Genomic DNA, 11,726 nt, shown 5'->3' with positions numbered 1-11,726 from the left:
TGTGGCCACTGACTTACAATGAAGCCTTTTTTTTTCTCTGACTGCACCACATCCTCTTGTCTGCCAGTCACTCCAATAGACAGGGGGACCAAAGCTCTCTCTGACCCAGGGAGAGCTGTTTATAAAGAGAAATCCTGGGTGACAGCCCAAAAGAGGCTCTGCTGGCCCACGTCCTGGGGTGCCCTGCCTCGGGCTCTTCCCCTTCCTCAAACCCCAGTGGCCCTTGCTCCTCCCAAGCTCTGAGTCTCCAAAGGCCACAAAGGTAACCTGGAGACTTCTCTGCTTTCTGGAAGGACTATCTGAAGGCAGGATGAAGTAAGGAGCCAGGATGGTGAAAGCTGGTTGAAGGAGGGGATTGTCCCACTCTGCTCTGCACTGGGGTGGCCTCATCTCCAGTGCTGGGGGCACCTTGGGCACAAGATGAGAAGGATCCAAAAGTGTTGGAGTGTCCAAAGGAGGGACACGGAGCTGGGGAAGCTCTGAGGAGCAGCTGAGGGCACTTGGCTCGTTCAGCTGGAGCAGAGGAGACTGAGGGGAGACTCCTCGGGGGCTGCAGCTCCTCCCGAGGGGAGGCAGAGGGGCAGGGGCTGAGCTCTGCTCTGGGCCAGGGCCAGGAGCCCAGGAAGGGCTGGAGCTGTGCCAGGGCTTGGCATGGAGCTCAGGGAAAGGTTCTTCCCCCCGAGGGTGCTGGGCACTGCCCAGGCTCCCCAGGGAATGGTCCCGGCCCCAAGGCTGCCAGAGCTCCAGGAGCGTTTGGACAGCGCTCTCAGGGATGCTCAGGGTGGGATTGTTGGGGGGTCTGTGCAGGGACAGGGGCTGCACTCATCATCCCTGAGGGTCCCTTCCAGCTCAGGATATTCTGGGATTCTACAACATTAGATAAAAATGTCATTACCTTTGCAGGAACAAAGAGATTAAGAGCCCCAGAGAAAGACACTACTGTGCTTTCCAAGTTGTCCCCACTGTTGCTCTCACAGCCCCAGGACACTCTCCTGTTCCCTAAATCTTGCTGCTCACAGTGAGAAGCTGATCCCTGTGCTGGGTCTGGGTCCTGGCCCAGCCTCAGGGACTGTCACTGTGGAGCACCAAGGCTGGGAGGTGGCTGAGGTTGGCTCCCTGCAACGCAGCCACACCAAGGTAATGTCACTCCAGGAACCATTTTTGGGCCTCTGCGAGTAAAGGAGTAGCAGGAGTACTCTGGATTTTATCTCTGAGGCGAAGGTGACAGAGCAGTGCTTTCTCTCATGGCCACGGCTGCCTTGTGTCTCCCTCTGCAATGGTCCCCAGGGCCACTAGATGGCAAATTTGGCTCATGAACCCCGAGCAATATTTCATCCTGGGAGAGGGATGCCTTGCCATGGACTGGACTGCCAGGCCTGGTCCCTCTGCTGTCTCCATTCCCCAGCACTAGGGTCAGACACCTCTACTCCAGCACGGCCACCCCTCAGACACCTGCACAAGGTGCAGGATCCTGGAACTCGCATCTCCAGCCTGTGCCTGGCCCTGTCTGCCCGTCCTGGTGCCCATCTCGCCTCTTTGCCTCTTTGTCTCCCCTGCGTGTCACCACTCCCACCTCTCCCCTCATCACCCCGTCTCCCTTTCGCTGACCCTCCCTGCCTCTCTCCCCCCTCCCCACCCTTTCCCCGGCCCATCACATTCTTCCCCAGCCTATTAATAACTTCTGGGCAATTGCACCGGGTCCCCGCTGGGCCCGGCCCCGCCGCCGCCGCTGCCCCGCGCAGCCACTGAACGCGCCGGCAGCAAGTTCAAAAGTGCAGCGGGGCTTTCACAGCCCCGAGCCCCGTCAGGGGGTGGAGGAGCCGCTTCCAAAGAAAAGGCGGCGTTGCCAGGGAGCCCCTGGCACAGGAAAAGGGGGTCACCTTCACCTCCGGCAGGACCCGCCGGGATGGACAGGCGCCAGCAGCCCCGCGGGCTGGAGATGCTGAGAGCGGCCGGGGGGATGAAGGGCTGGGCCGGGGGCGAGCGGGGCTAATTGGCCACCTCCGGCCAGCCAGCCCCGGTGGGATGCTCGGCCGAGTGGCCAAATCCCCCCGTGCAGTATGGAAATAAGGGAGGTGTCCCCGGCGCTGCTGCCGGGAGAACAATGTTGCTGCAGTTGAGTGACTGTAACAGGCCCCGATGACAGCCGGGGCCGCGTTAAAAATGCCTATTCAAGCACATCAAGACATTGAGAGGCCTCGTGGGGATCTGAAACCCTCGGGGATTTCTGGATGAGGCCAGAAGCTGAATCCCCAGCCCTGGGAACCTGGGGAGAAAAAAAAAGGAAAGAAAAAAAAAAGAGAGAGAGAGAAAAGAAAAGAAACCCACAAAGCAGCTTTAAAAGGGCGGCAGCGCCCGAGGCTGGGCCTCCTGCTCCGAGCGGGGCTGCAGCCTGAGAAAGCAAAGCAGCCCCAAAACCAGGCTGTGACGGTGCTCTGGGCATCCCCAGGCCTGCACAGGCTTCTCTGAGGCTGGGTTTGCACCTCCAAAATGTCCCCGAGCTGCTGGGGATGCTCTGTCCTTCCTGCCGGGGAGCCACGCCTGCAGTCTGTGGGGCAGAGCTGACAAACACCCCTAAAAACTGCCAGGAGGGTGGAGGGATGGCCAGAACAGAGAACAGGGATCTCCTCGGGGTGAGAGGCAGCAGCGACCCCTTCTCGACACCCTGGGGAGTTGTGAGGGTTCCCTGTGCCCCGGGACCCTCGTGTGGGTGTGACACCAGCTGTGACACCAGGTGTGACACCAGCTCAGCACAGGACAACAGGCAGGGCAGGAGGACCTGCAACCCCTCGTGCTCAGGGGGCCAGGCTGGGACTGGCCAAAAAGAAACCTCTCCTTAATTTTGCCACATCATTTCCCTGCTTTGGTTCTCCACATGGCTGCACAAACCACAAAAGAGAGAGGCAAGAGAAGGAGAGGGAATGAGGAAGAGGATGGAGGCTGCTCCTGTAGGCTGATGCCAGATTAAAGAGGTTGGGAAACAACAGCATCAGTTGAGTCGATTTGGTGCAATTGCAAAACAAATGAAAGAAAAACGTTGATAAGGCACCAGTCCTGCAGCATCAAGGATTAACATTTACCTGTTCTGCTGCACCAGTTGCTTCCCGCTGTTTGAGATTCCCAGGATTTGGCAGGCAGACTGGAAGCTTTTCAAGGCAGAGTGATTTATCTGTAAAAGATATTGCACATTCACAGACCTGCATAAATAATGCAGAAGTAATTCATAATAACAGTCCCTGCTCTTAACAATGCCAGGAAAAGAAATTGCTTCACTGGAGTGTCACTTACGCGTTTTGGAAAAGATCTTTATTTGTTAAGTGTCTCAGAGAGAAAGGACAGGGTGGATTTCAAACAGGGAATGGAGGTCACACAGTCCTGGGATTTTAGTGCCAGCCTGGCAATCTTCAGGATTGATTTAAAGAACCTTCTGCTGGAGTCATGTGAAACCAACATTGATTCAGCTTTGATTTTATGTTTAGTTTTAATCTCCCATGTCTGCAGTCAAAAGTTTGAAACTGTGAACACAAAGGGCTGAGAAACCCAGGAAGGAAAGAGATAAGCTCCAGGAATTATTACTTTTAAAAGTCTTGGCCTTTCAACCCTCAGTGTAACTTTTGAGGTTTCCAACTTGGGGTCTGGCAGTCCTGTCCCACCCACCTCACAACTGCTAGGAAAGATATTCCTTTTTTATTTTTTTAATTTTCTCTCACTGTTTTCCCTACATGCTTGCTGTCCACTTTTCTTAGAAGACAAAATTAAGCATAAATGCATAGATATTGATGGCTGTTCTGGACAGGTGGAAGCTGTCAGGTCCTGACTAGCTGACAGGGAATATTGTCACTATATTCCAGGGAATGCTCTGACAGAGTTTTTGCAGGGTGTCCCTGCCTGTGTCCTGTCTGAGCTGCACCCACAGCCAGGGCTGGGTTTGACCAGGAATCACAGAGATGTGGGGAAGGAGAAGCACAGCCATTACCTGGGCAAATAAACCAGCTGATCCAAAAATGAGGTTTTAATCAAAAGATCAAATAATCTCTTCAGCTGTTTCTATAAACCCCCGTGGTTTGGTTCCACTTGGGAAGGCATTCTCACTGCTGCTGGCAGAAGAAAAACAAGCAGCTCCCTTCTGTCTGGCAAAGTGGTTTGAATAACTTCAACTCTCCACTAATGGCTGCTATCAAAATACCTTAAATGGAAGGATTAATTTTTCTGTGCCTTCCCATTACAGCTCCAAACGTGGTTTCAATTAGGGCTGGTCTCCACTTTTTTTTTTTTTTTTGTTCACTTTCTGTGAACATTCAGTCGCTTCTGTGCCTATTCATGAGCTCAGTTCTGCAGAGGTTCTTCACAGATGTGTTCAAACATAGAACTGGACTGCACTGAAATGTCACACTTCTTTGGCCTAAATATTTAACAAAAGGCGAAGATTGACCTGAAATGCTGAAATATTCAACATTAATTTGTGCATGGGGTTATAAATTTCACAATCTGCTGTAGATGATGCATTTATTTAGATAGGCCTTCAACAAGAGACCAGCTGTCTCAGCTCCCTGAAATGTTTAAGCATATGTTTAATTTTAAGAATATGAATAATTCCATTGATATCAATGGCACTTACTTACACTTAAGAATATATTTTGCTGAGCTGGAGCAAGGAATAGTGCCATGTAATGCCAATAAAGTGCAAATTGCAACATTTCACTAAGTGCTTTCTGGGACCAATTTAAAAATTAATCAATGAAGATCTGTCATGTGAAAACACAGGAATTAATATATGTGAGATTTTGCTGTTTGCTATCCTAATATTGCCAAGTATTAACATCCACCAGAGCACTGACAAGTGAAATCAAACCCAAATCTGTGAAACAGAGCAAAAATGGCAACAAGTTGCATGTGCTGTTCATCATGAATCATCCTATCAGGCTTCACGATTTACCCATGGAACATTAAATAACATTTACCATCCTTACAGGCAGACACAGATACAGATTAATCCCAATTAAGATTTGGAATTGGATGATCTTTAAGGTCCCTTCCAAGCCAAACTCTCTCAGGGATGCACAGGATGGGATTGTTGGGGTGTCTGTGGAGGGAGTTGGACTCATGATCCTTGTGGGTGTCTTCCAATCTAGGACATTCTGTGATTCTATGTCTCTTAGTGATTAAAATATCATAGAGCAAAGGCTCAAAAATATTATTTTCCTCTTCATTCCCCTTACCCTCCACAAAACTTTTTTATGAGCATCAAATAAAAATTCCCAGGCACAAACACTTCAGCCATTTGTATTTGCCCTCACAATTTTACTCCTCACAAGTTCAACACCCCTGACATTGCCTGTGACCTACAGAGACCTGGGCCGTGCCCCTCTCCCCCTGGGACAGTGTCACCAAATAAATAACTCTATATCCATATGCAAATGATTGCTGTTTTCAAGCTGTTCCCCAGTGACCTCACACACTGCCCAGACGGTGCAGGAATATGTTTCCCACATATGTCAGATGTTTCATGACACATTTCACACGTATTTAAAATAGATCTCCTGGCCTATAAAAATGCCCAGGCACCCAAAGCAAGCAGCCTGCACCTGTAATGCTTGCAGAGTGCACTTCCAAAACTGTGCAAAATGGGTCCAAATTGATTGGATCCTTCATCCAGCTCAAATATTGATGGTTTATAACTTTATAAGTGCAATGGATTCACTCATGGGAGGGTATTACCTGACTTATTTGATGGCTGAGTAACAAAGGGAAAGAATTTGTTACAGCTCTGCCTCCACAGTGACAGCTCTGAATCCTCCCTGTGTGGGTCAAAACAGTGCTTGTCACATGTGTTTGCCACTTTATATTCCAGCCTGACTCCCTTGAAACTGCACTGGCTGTGCTTTTATGCAACAAAATCCAGCTCCAGGGTGTTCGAGATGTGCCACGCTGCTAAAAAATGGCTTTGCTGCAATCAGGGGCACTCCTGTCTCACAGGTAACGATGGCACTGATAAAGCTGAAGTTTCAGTGGGCTGAATTTCAGCATGGCAGGGCCAGCCAAATGCCCTGAATCACACACAGCACGTTGGCATAGCCCCCACTGCAGCGTGGGGCACTATCTGAGCTGCTATCGTACCTGAGCCAGGTAGAGCAGGGGGCATTTGCATACATTTGCATATGTGGCAACCCCTCCTGCAGTTATTGTGCAGACAGGTGAAAGCTCTTTCTGCACCAGTCCAGAAAAACTGTTTAGTGGAACAGGCCATGGGAGCAGCTGACCCAGAATCCACACACACAAAAAAAATCAGAAATTCTTATTAATTGCATACAGTCACAGAATCAATCACAATGGCTCAGATCATTGAGTCCAGCCACCAACCCAGCACTTAAACCATGTCCCCAGGGGCCACATCCACAAGTTTTTTGAACACTTCCAGTAACAGTGATTCCACCACTGCCCAGGGCAGCCATTTCAATGCTTTACGACCCTTTCTTGTGAGGAAGTTTTCCCAATATCCAACCTAAATCTCCAATGGACCAACTTGAGGCTGTTTTTTGTCCTGTCCCTGTTCCCTGGGAGCAAAGCCCAACCCCTACATGGCTGCCCCCTCCTGTCAGGGAGTTGTGGAGAACCAGAAGGTCCCCCCCGAGCCTCCTTTTCTCCAGGCTGAGGCTTGGAATGCTACAGGCTCTGAAAAACAGCTCCAGGAGCTCTGGTTTTGTCTCACAACGTGCAGAGAGCATCACACACCACCAGGCTGGGGATCTACTGCCCTTGGAAAACACCAGTGGCTCTCAAAACCACCAGGCTGAATTACTGGGGTTGGAAACAGCAGAAACACCAGTCCCAAGAGGAAAATGCTCCACACAACATGAGAAGAGCTCAGGATGTTCAGAACCAGGGCAAGTATGAGTGTGCAGCCACTGGACTACCACCTTAGAGCCCTAGGAAACTGCAGGCACTGGGAGGGCCCTGGGAGAGGTTCTGCCTCAGTGTATTTGTAGAATCACAGAATCGTGGAATGGTTTGGATTGGAAGGGACTTTAAAGCCCATCCAGTGCCACCCCTGCCATGGGCAGGGACACCTTCCACTATCCCAGGCTGCTCCAAGCCCTACTCAGCCTGGATTTGGACACTTCCAGGGATGGAGTAGCCACAGTTGCTCCAGGCAATGGGGGATAGCAATCCCTACTCACTTTTTGGGCTCTTCAACCCAGAATACAACTCAGAACATGCTCTTTGGTACTAGTCAGACTTCCCTATAGATCTCCTTCTGTCATGTCCAATTTTTCAAGCTATTTTTTCCTTTATCTGGTATTTTTCAGTGGCCTAAAAGTTACCCTGCTGAGAGTGACAGTTCCCAGTCACAAGGTGGCCTCTCTCTCAGCATGCAGACGGGCACCTTTCAAAGACTTTGGCAGCAGCCAAAAGCAGCCCTGTGCAGAGCAAACACCGATTTCAGCAGTGAATCTCCCTCCCTCCTATTGTCCCACGATTGTGTTTGCTCCAGTGGCCACATGAGGTGCCTGGGCCCGTCTTCTCCAGCTGTCCTTGTGCCAGCAGTTTGTATTCATCCTGGGACAAATCCAGCTGGTGAAACTCTCCCTGTGGCAGGTCTGGCCAGCTCTGGCAGCTCCAGGCTGTTACATCACTTGGCCAAAGCTGACCTCAGTGTGCAGAGCACAAGGGGAAGGTGCCCTCACCTCAATAGCCAGCACTGAGGATTGATGGGTGTCACTTCAGCAGCCCATTATAATGCCAAGCTCACCTTTGGTGTTAATGAGGCCCCTTCATTAACAGCCTGGAGCAGAGGGGTCAGGGCCTGAATAGTGACAGGCTCCTTTCTCCCCCAGTGAGCTGGTGCTGCTCATTCAGAACTGGGTCACGTTGGCGGGGCAGTTCCAGGACGCTTGTGCTGCCCATGCTGCATCTGCAAGGGACGTGACGTGTTTGGGACTATTCATCTGGCTCTTTTCACCAGCACTAAATACCCAGAAAGAATAAAATAAATTCTCATTGTGTTCCCACTTACTAAGAAAATTTTCCCTCTTCCTTCTGGTTCGGAGGGTTATTGTACATTTAAATACTTCTGCATTTTTCAGTAGCTACAGCATGCTATAATTTAGATTTTCCTCGGGCACAAAAGAATTTAGTTAAGCTAAACTGTATTACAGTGTGGGTTGGGTTTTTTTACAAAGTCCTTCATTAATAAGGAACTAAAGAATTTCCAGGCTGTCTGTAATTTTTCCCAGATGCAGCTAGTAGTTGCTAGGAGTATCTTTTTGGCAATCAGAGTTTTTGGTTATTAACAATCTGGGCTTTTGCTACACTACATCAGTGTTAAATATGTTCTGTGAACACTGCAGTGTGGAGTGTGAACTGCAGAAGGGGAAGGCAGACAACAGGCAAAAGAAAATCATTTTTTAGAAGAATAAACACTGCTGGGGTTCACAGCTGATTGAAACAAGCCCAGGATTCCCTGCAGGGATCCCAGTGTTGATTAACAAACCAGGAGCCGGCGTGGCTGCAGCCCTCACTCACCCCTCACTCACAGCTTCTCCCTGTCACCTTCAGGTGACCCTGTGACACAGACCACAGCAGCACCCAGGTCCCCCCAGAGAAACCAAATCCTCCCTCAGCTTCAGGTTCAGGACGTTTCCAGAGGCTGCACACAAGGATGTGATGCTGTGACTGGCAAAGCCTTGGTCCACACCAGGAGAAAGATTTCTGCCCCTTCTTACCTAAAGATCAGCAGTTGTGGGTTTCAGCTGCAGACTGGCCCATCTTGGGAACACCACAGAGCATTTGGCTCACGGGATGGGCTGTGCAGAAGTGAGTGAAGACCACTGGAATCATTTTGCAGCTGTAAGAGAAGGCAGTGAAGTCACTGACACCCAGAACTTGAGGATCTTTGCACTCAAGCATGTTGCACATGGGTACAAATTGGAAGAGTGAATTTTCTCACAGAAACCCTGCTCAAACGTGGGGTTTTGTCTTAATCTTTAAATCCTTTAGAGCTATTACAAGATGATAATTTTTCTGCACTGCCTGATTCTTTCCGTGCTGGAATCAGGCTTGCTTGTTCCCTGGCTGGTGTCCAAGCCACTCAGAGCCCAGACTGACCACAGAAGTCATGGTCTTCAGTGCAAGAGTGGAAGCAGAGAAGGCTGCAACTAAATTAGTAATGAGAAAATAATAATGAATGATGAAAAACAGTGAAACAACCTTGTTTCTCCAGAGACAGGAAGGGCAAGCCACAAGCACAGACACACAAAACCATGAAAGGGACTTGCAGTCACTACACAGTTGATGTACAGCCCACCTCACAGTGAGGGATGCTAAACCTACAGGAAAGAACTTTTGCTGGAAAATGAGCAATTCAGGCATCTTGGGCTGCATGAGGACGGTCTGGAGGGGCTGCTGTGTGTGTTTGAGGGGGTCAGTGCTGTGTTCCCGCAGAGAAAGGGAGCCAGGGGAGGGAAGAGGTGCCTCGAAGGGCAGTTTTGTCTGCAATTATCTGCTCCTCAGATCATCCCAAGAGCTGGGGTGGGCTCTGCCAAGGCTTTGCCACTCTGGTGACTGGGGGGACACCTGAGCATGGGCTGCTCTGTCACTGGAGCACCGGGACTCATCTGATCCCAACGCCCTGGCTGTTGCTTCCTTTGCTCACACTCCCCAGGAACAGCCACGTTCAGCCTCTCAAGCATCCGTGGTGTGCACAGGCAGGAGAGAGAAAGAACGTGCTGTCCTTTCCCAGGGCTGGAACCTGGGAAAACACCCCCGAAATCTTTCCCATCCCTGGCCAAGGCAGGGATAAGTGCAGTGCAATGTCTTTTTTCCACTTTATTTTCCACCATCTCCAACTCTCACGGGACAGAACCAGCCCTTGGCATGGTCCCCTACCATGGGCCAAGCCAGATTAAACACACACCTTTCAGTCCGAGACAAGGATCTTTGAGGCAAGACTCTGGAAAGAAAAATTAAAAAAAAAAACCCAAACAAAAAATGAAGGAGAGCTGTCGTGTTTCATTTGCATATTTGCATATGTAAATAAGGGCTGTTTCTTATCCATTGGCACTGGCTCTACTGTAGATGGCAGCAGCACAGCGGATCTCTGCCAGCATCCAGTGCCACAAAGAAAGACGCTAATTGGATTTGCAGACGCTTATTGCAAAGCCCAGAAGTTGCTGGAATAGGTATAAAGAACCAGGAGCTCAGCCCACGGCTGCCTCGGGTGCGAAGGCACTCGGCTGACAGCTCGTTAGCTTGAGATCTCCCTGCAAAATTAGGAGTTTGGAGAAGCCTGGATGGCTGCTGGCACCAGCGTCCCCAGCACCCGAAACTCCCAACATGCTCCCAAAGAGCTTGGCAAATTTTCTACCCTTGGCTGTAATTTTATTATTTCTTTTTGAGGGGAGCTTGAAAAGAAAATCGGGGTGGATTTGATCAGTGGTTGTGCTGGAAATGGTTCAGGCTGGAAACTGCTAGCAGAGCAAAGGCTGGTTCTAGGAATTTCTCTCCTTGAGTGTTTTCGCAGTTGAATGTAAAGAAACTCCAGCACATCTTAAATTAATCCATTCACGCCACTTCATTGAATATCCTGAGTTGGAAGGGATCCACAGGGATCAGCAAAGTCCAGCTCCAAACTGCTCGTTCCAGCAGAGAGTGCTTGGAGCACCAGGTGCTGCTTACCCCAAATGGGACACCCCAAATTGTTCAGTAAAAACGTGGTTTAATGCTCAATTATTGGGCTGCCAGAGTGCATGTGGAAGCTGAGGCGCTTGGTTCTGGGCTTCCTATCTTGGAAGTGTCCAAGTTCTTGCTCAGATCTCCCCTGTGAAAGCTGAAGGAGTGACCTGCGTCCAAACCAGAAGTGGGATGGCAGCTGTGTCCTATACTGGGAGAGCACAACAACCATTAACACCAGACTGGGCAAAAATAAAGGCATGGGAAAATTGCCATTGAGGAAAATTAAAACAAAAAGCAAATTCTAGCCATGTTTCAGAGGAAGTAACAGGCAAATTTTCCAAGAAAAAGCTCAGAGTCTGGTGTGTCTGAACAACATCTATTGCACAAGGTGGAAATTCAGCAGAGCAAGAGCAAATTTGGGAAAGATGAAGACATTCCCAGGAAATACCCAGCCCTGGGAGCACGTTACCTCCACGGGCTGTGATGAGGCTGGGAGTGAATAGCCAAGACGGGGAGGTAGAAAATAAAAAGATTTAGACCCGAGAGTCACGTGCATGGGAATAATGTTCACAATTAAAGATATCAATGAGAACTCCCAGAGAAAGAGGCCCTTTCTCAATGGAGAAGAAAAGGGACTGTCCAAGGAGATGTCTCTTGGGACTGCATCAGACAGAAACATGGAAAATTAAAACAGGAGCACTTAAAGGAACCCAAATCAGGCTCTTTTTTGTTGTTGTTGTTGTTAACTGAAGCGATTAAGCATTTTGCTTCGCTAATATCCTCTATCAGGTTGATGAGGTAAAGTGGCTCTTTAGAACGATTTGGGAACCGATTAATCCTCGCCTGTGGCGATCAGTCAGCGACACACAGAGTTATTGGCTAACACGGGGGGTTTTCTGCTGCCTCGCAGAGATCAACAAATTATTTCAAACAAGAAAGTTGCACGGAGAAAAATTCTGAACGAGTTTGCTCGGAAACAGTCACCAATTGCATTTGTAAAGATCAGTCCAGTGCTCCTGTAGGGCTGGCAAAATTGAGAGCTATAACTTGTCATT

The sequence above is a fragment of the Sturnus vulgaris genome, chromosome 26 (assembly GCF_052056855.1).
Source record: "Sturnus vulgaris isolate bStuVul1 chromosome 26, bStuVul1.hap1, whole genome shotgun sequence".
In the NCBI taxonomy this organism is placed as follows: domain Eukaryota; kingdom Metazoa; phylum Chordata; class Aves; order Passeriformes; family Sturnidae; genus Sturnus; species Sturnus vulgaris.
Note: the sequence above shows the minus strand (reverse complement) of the source record.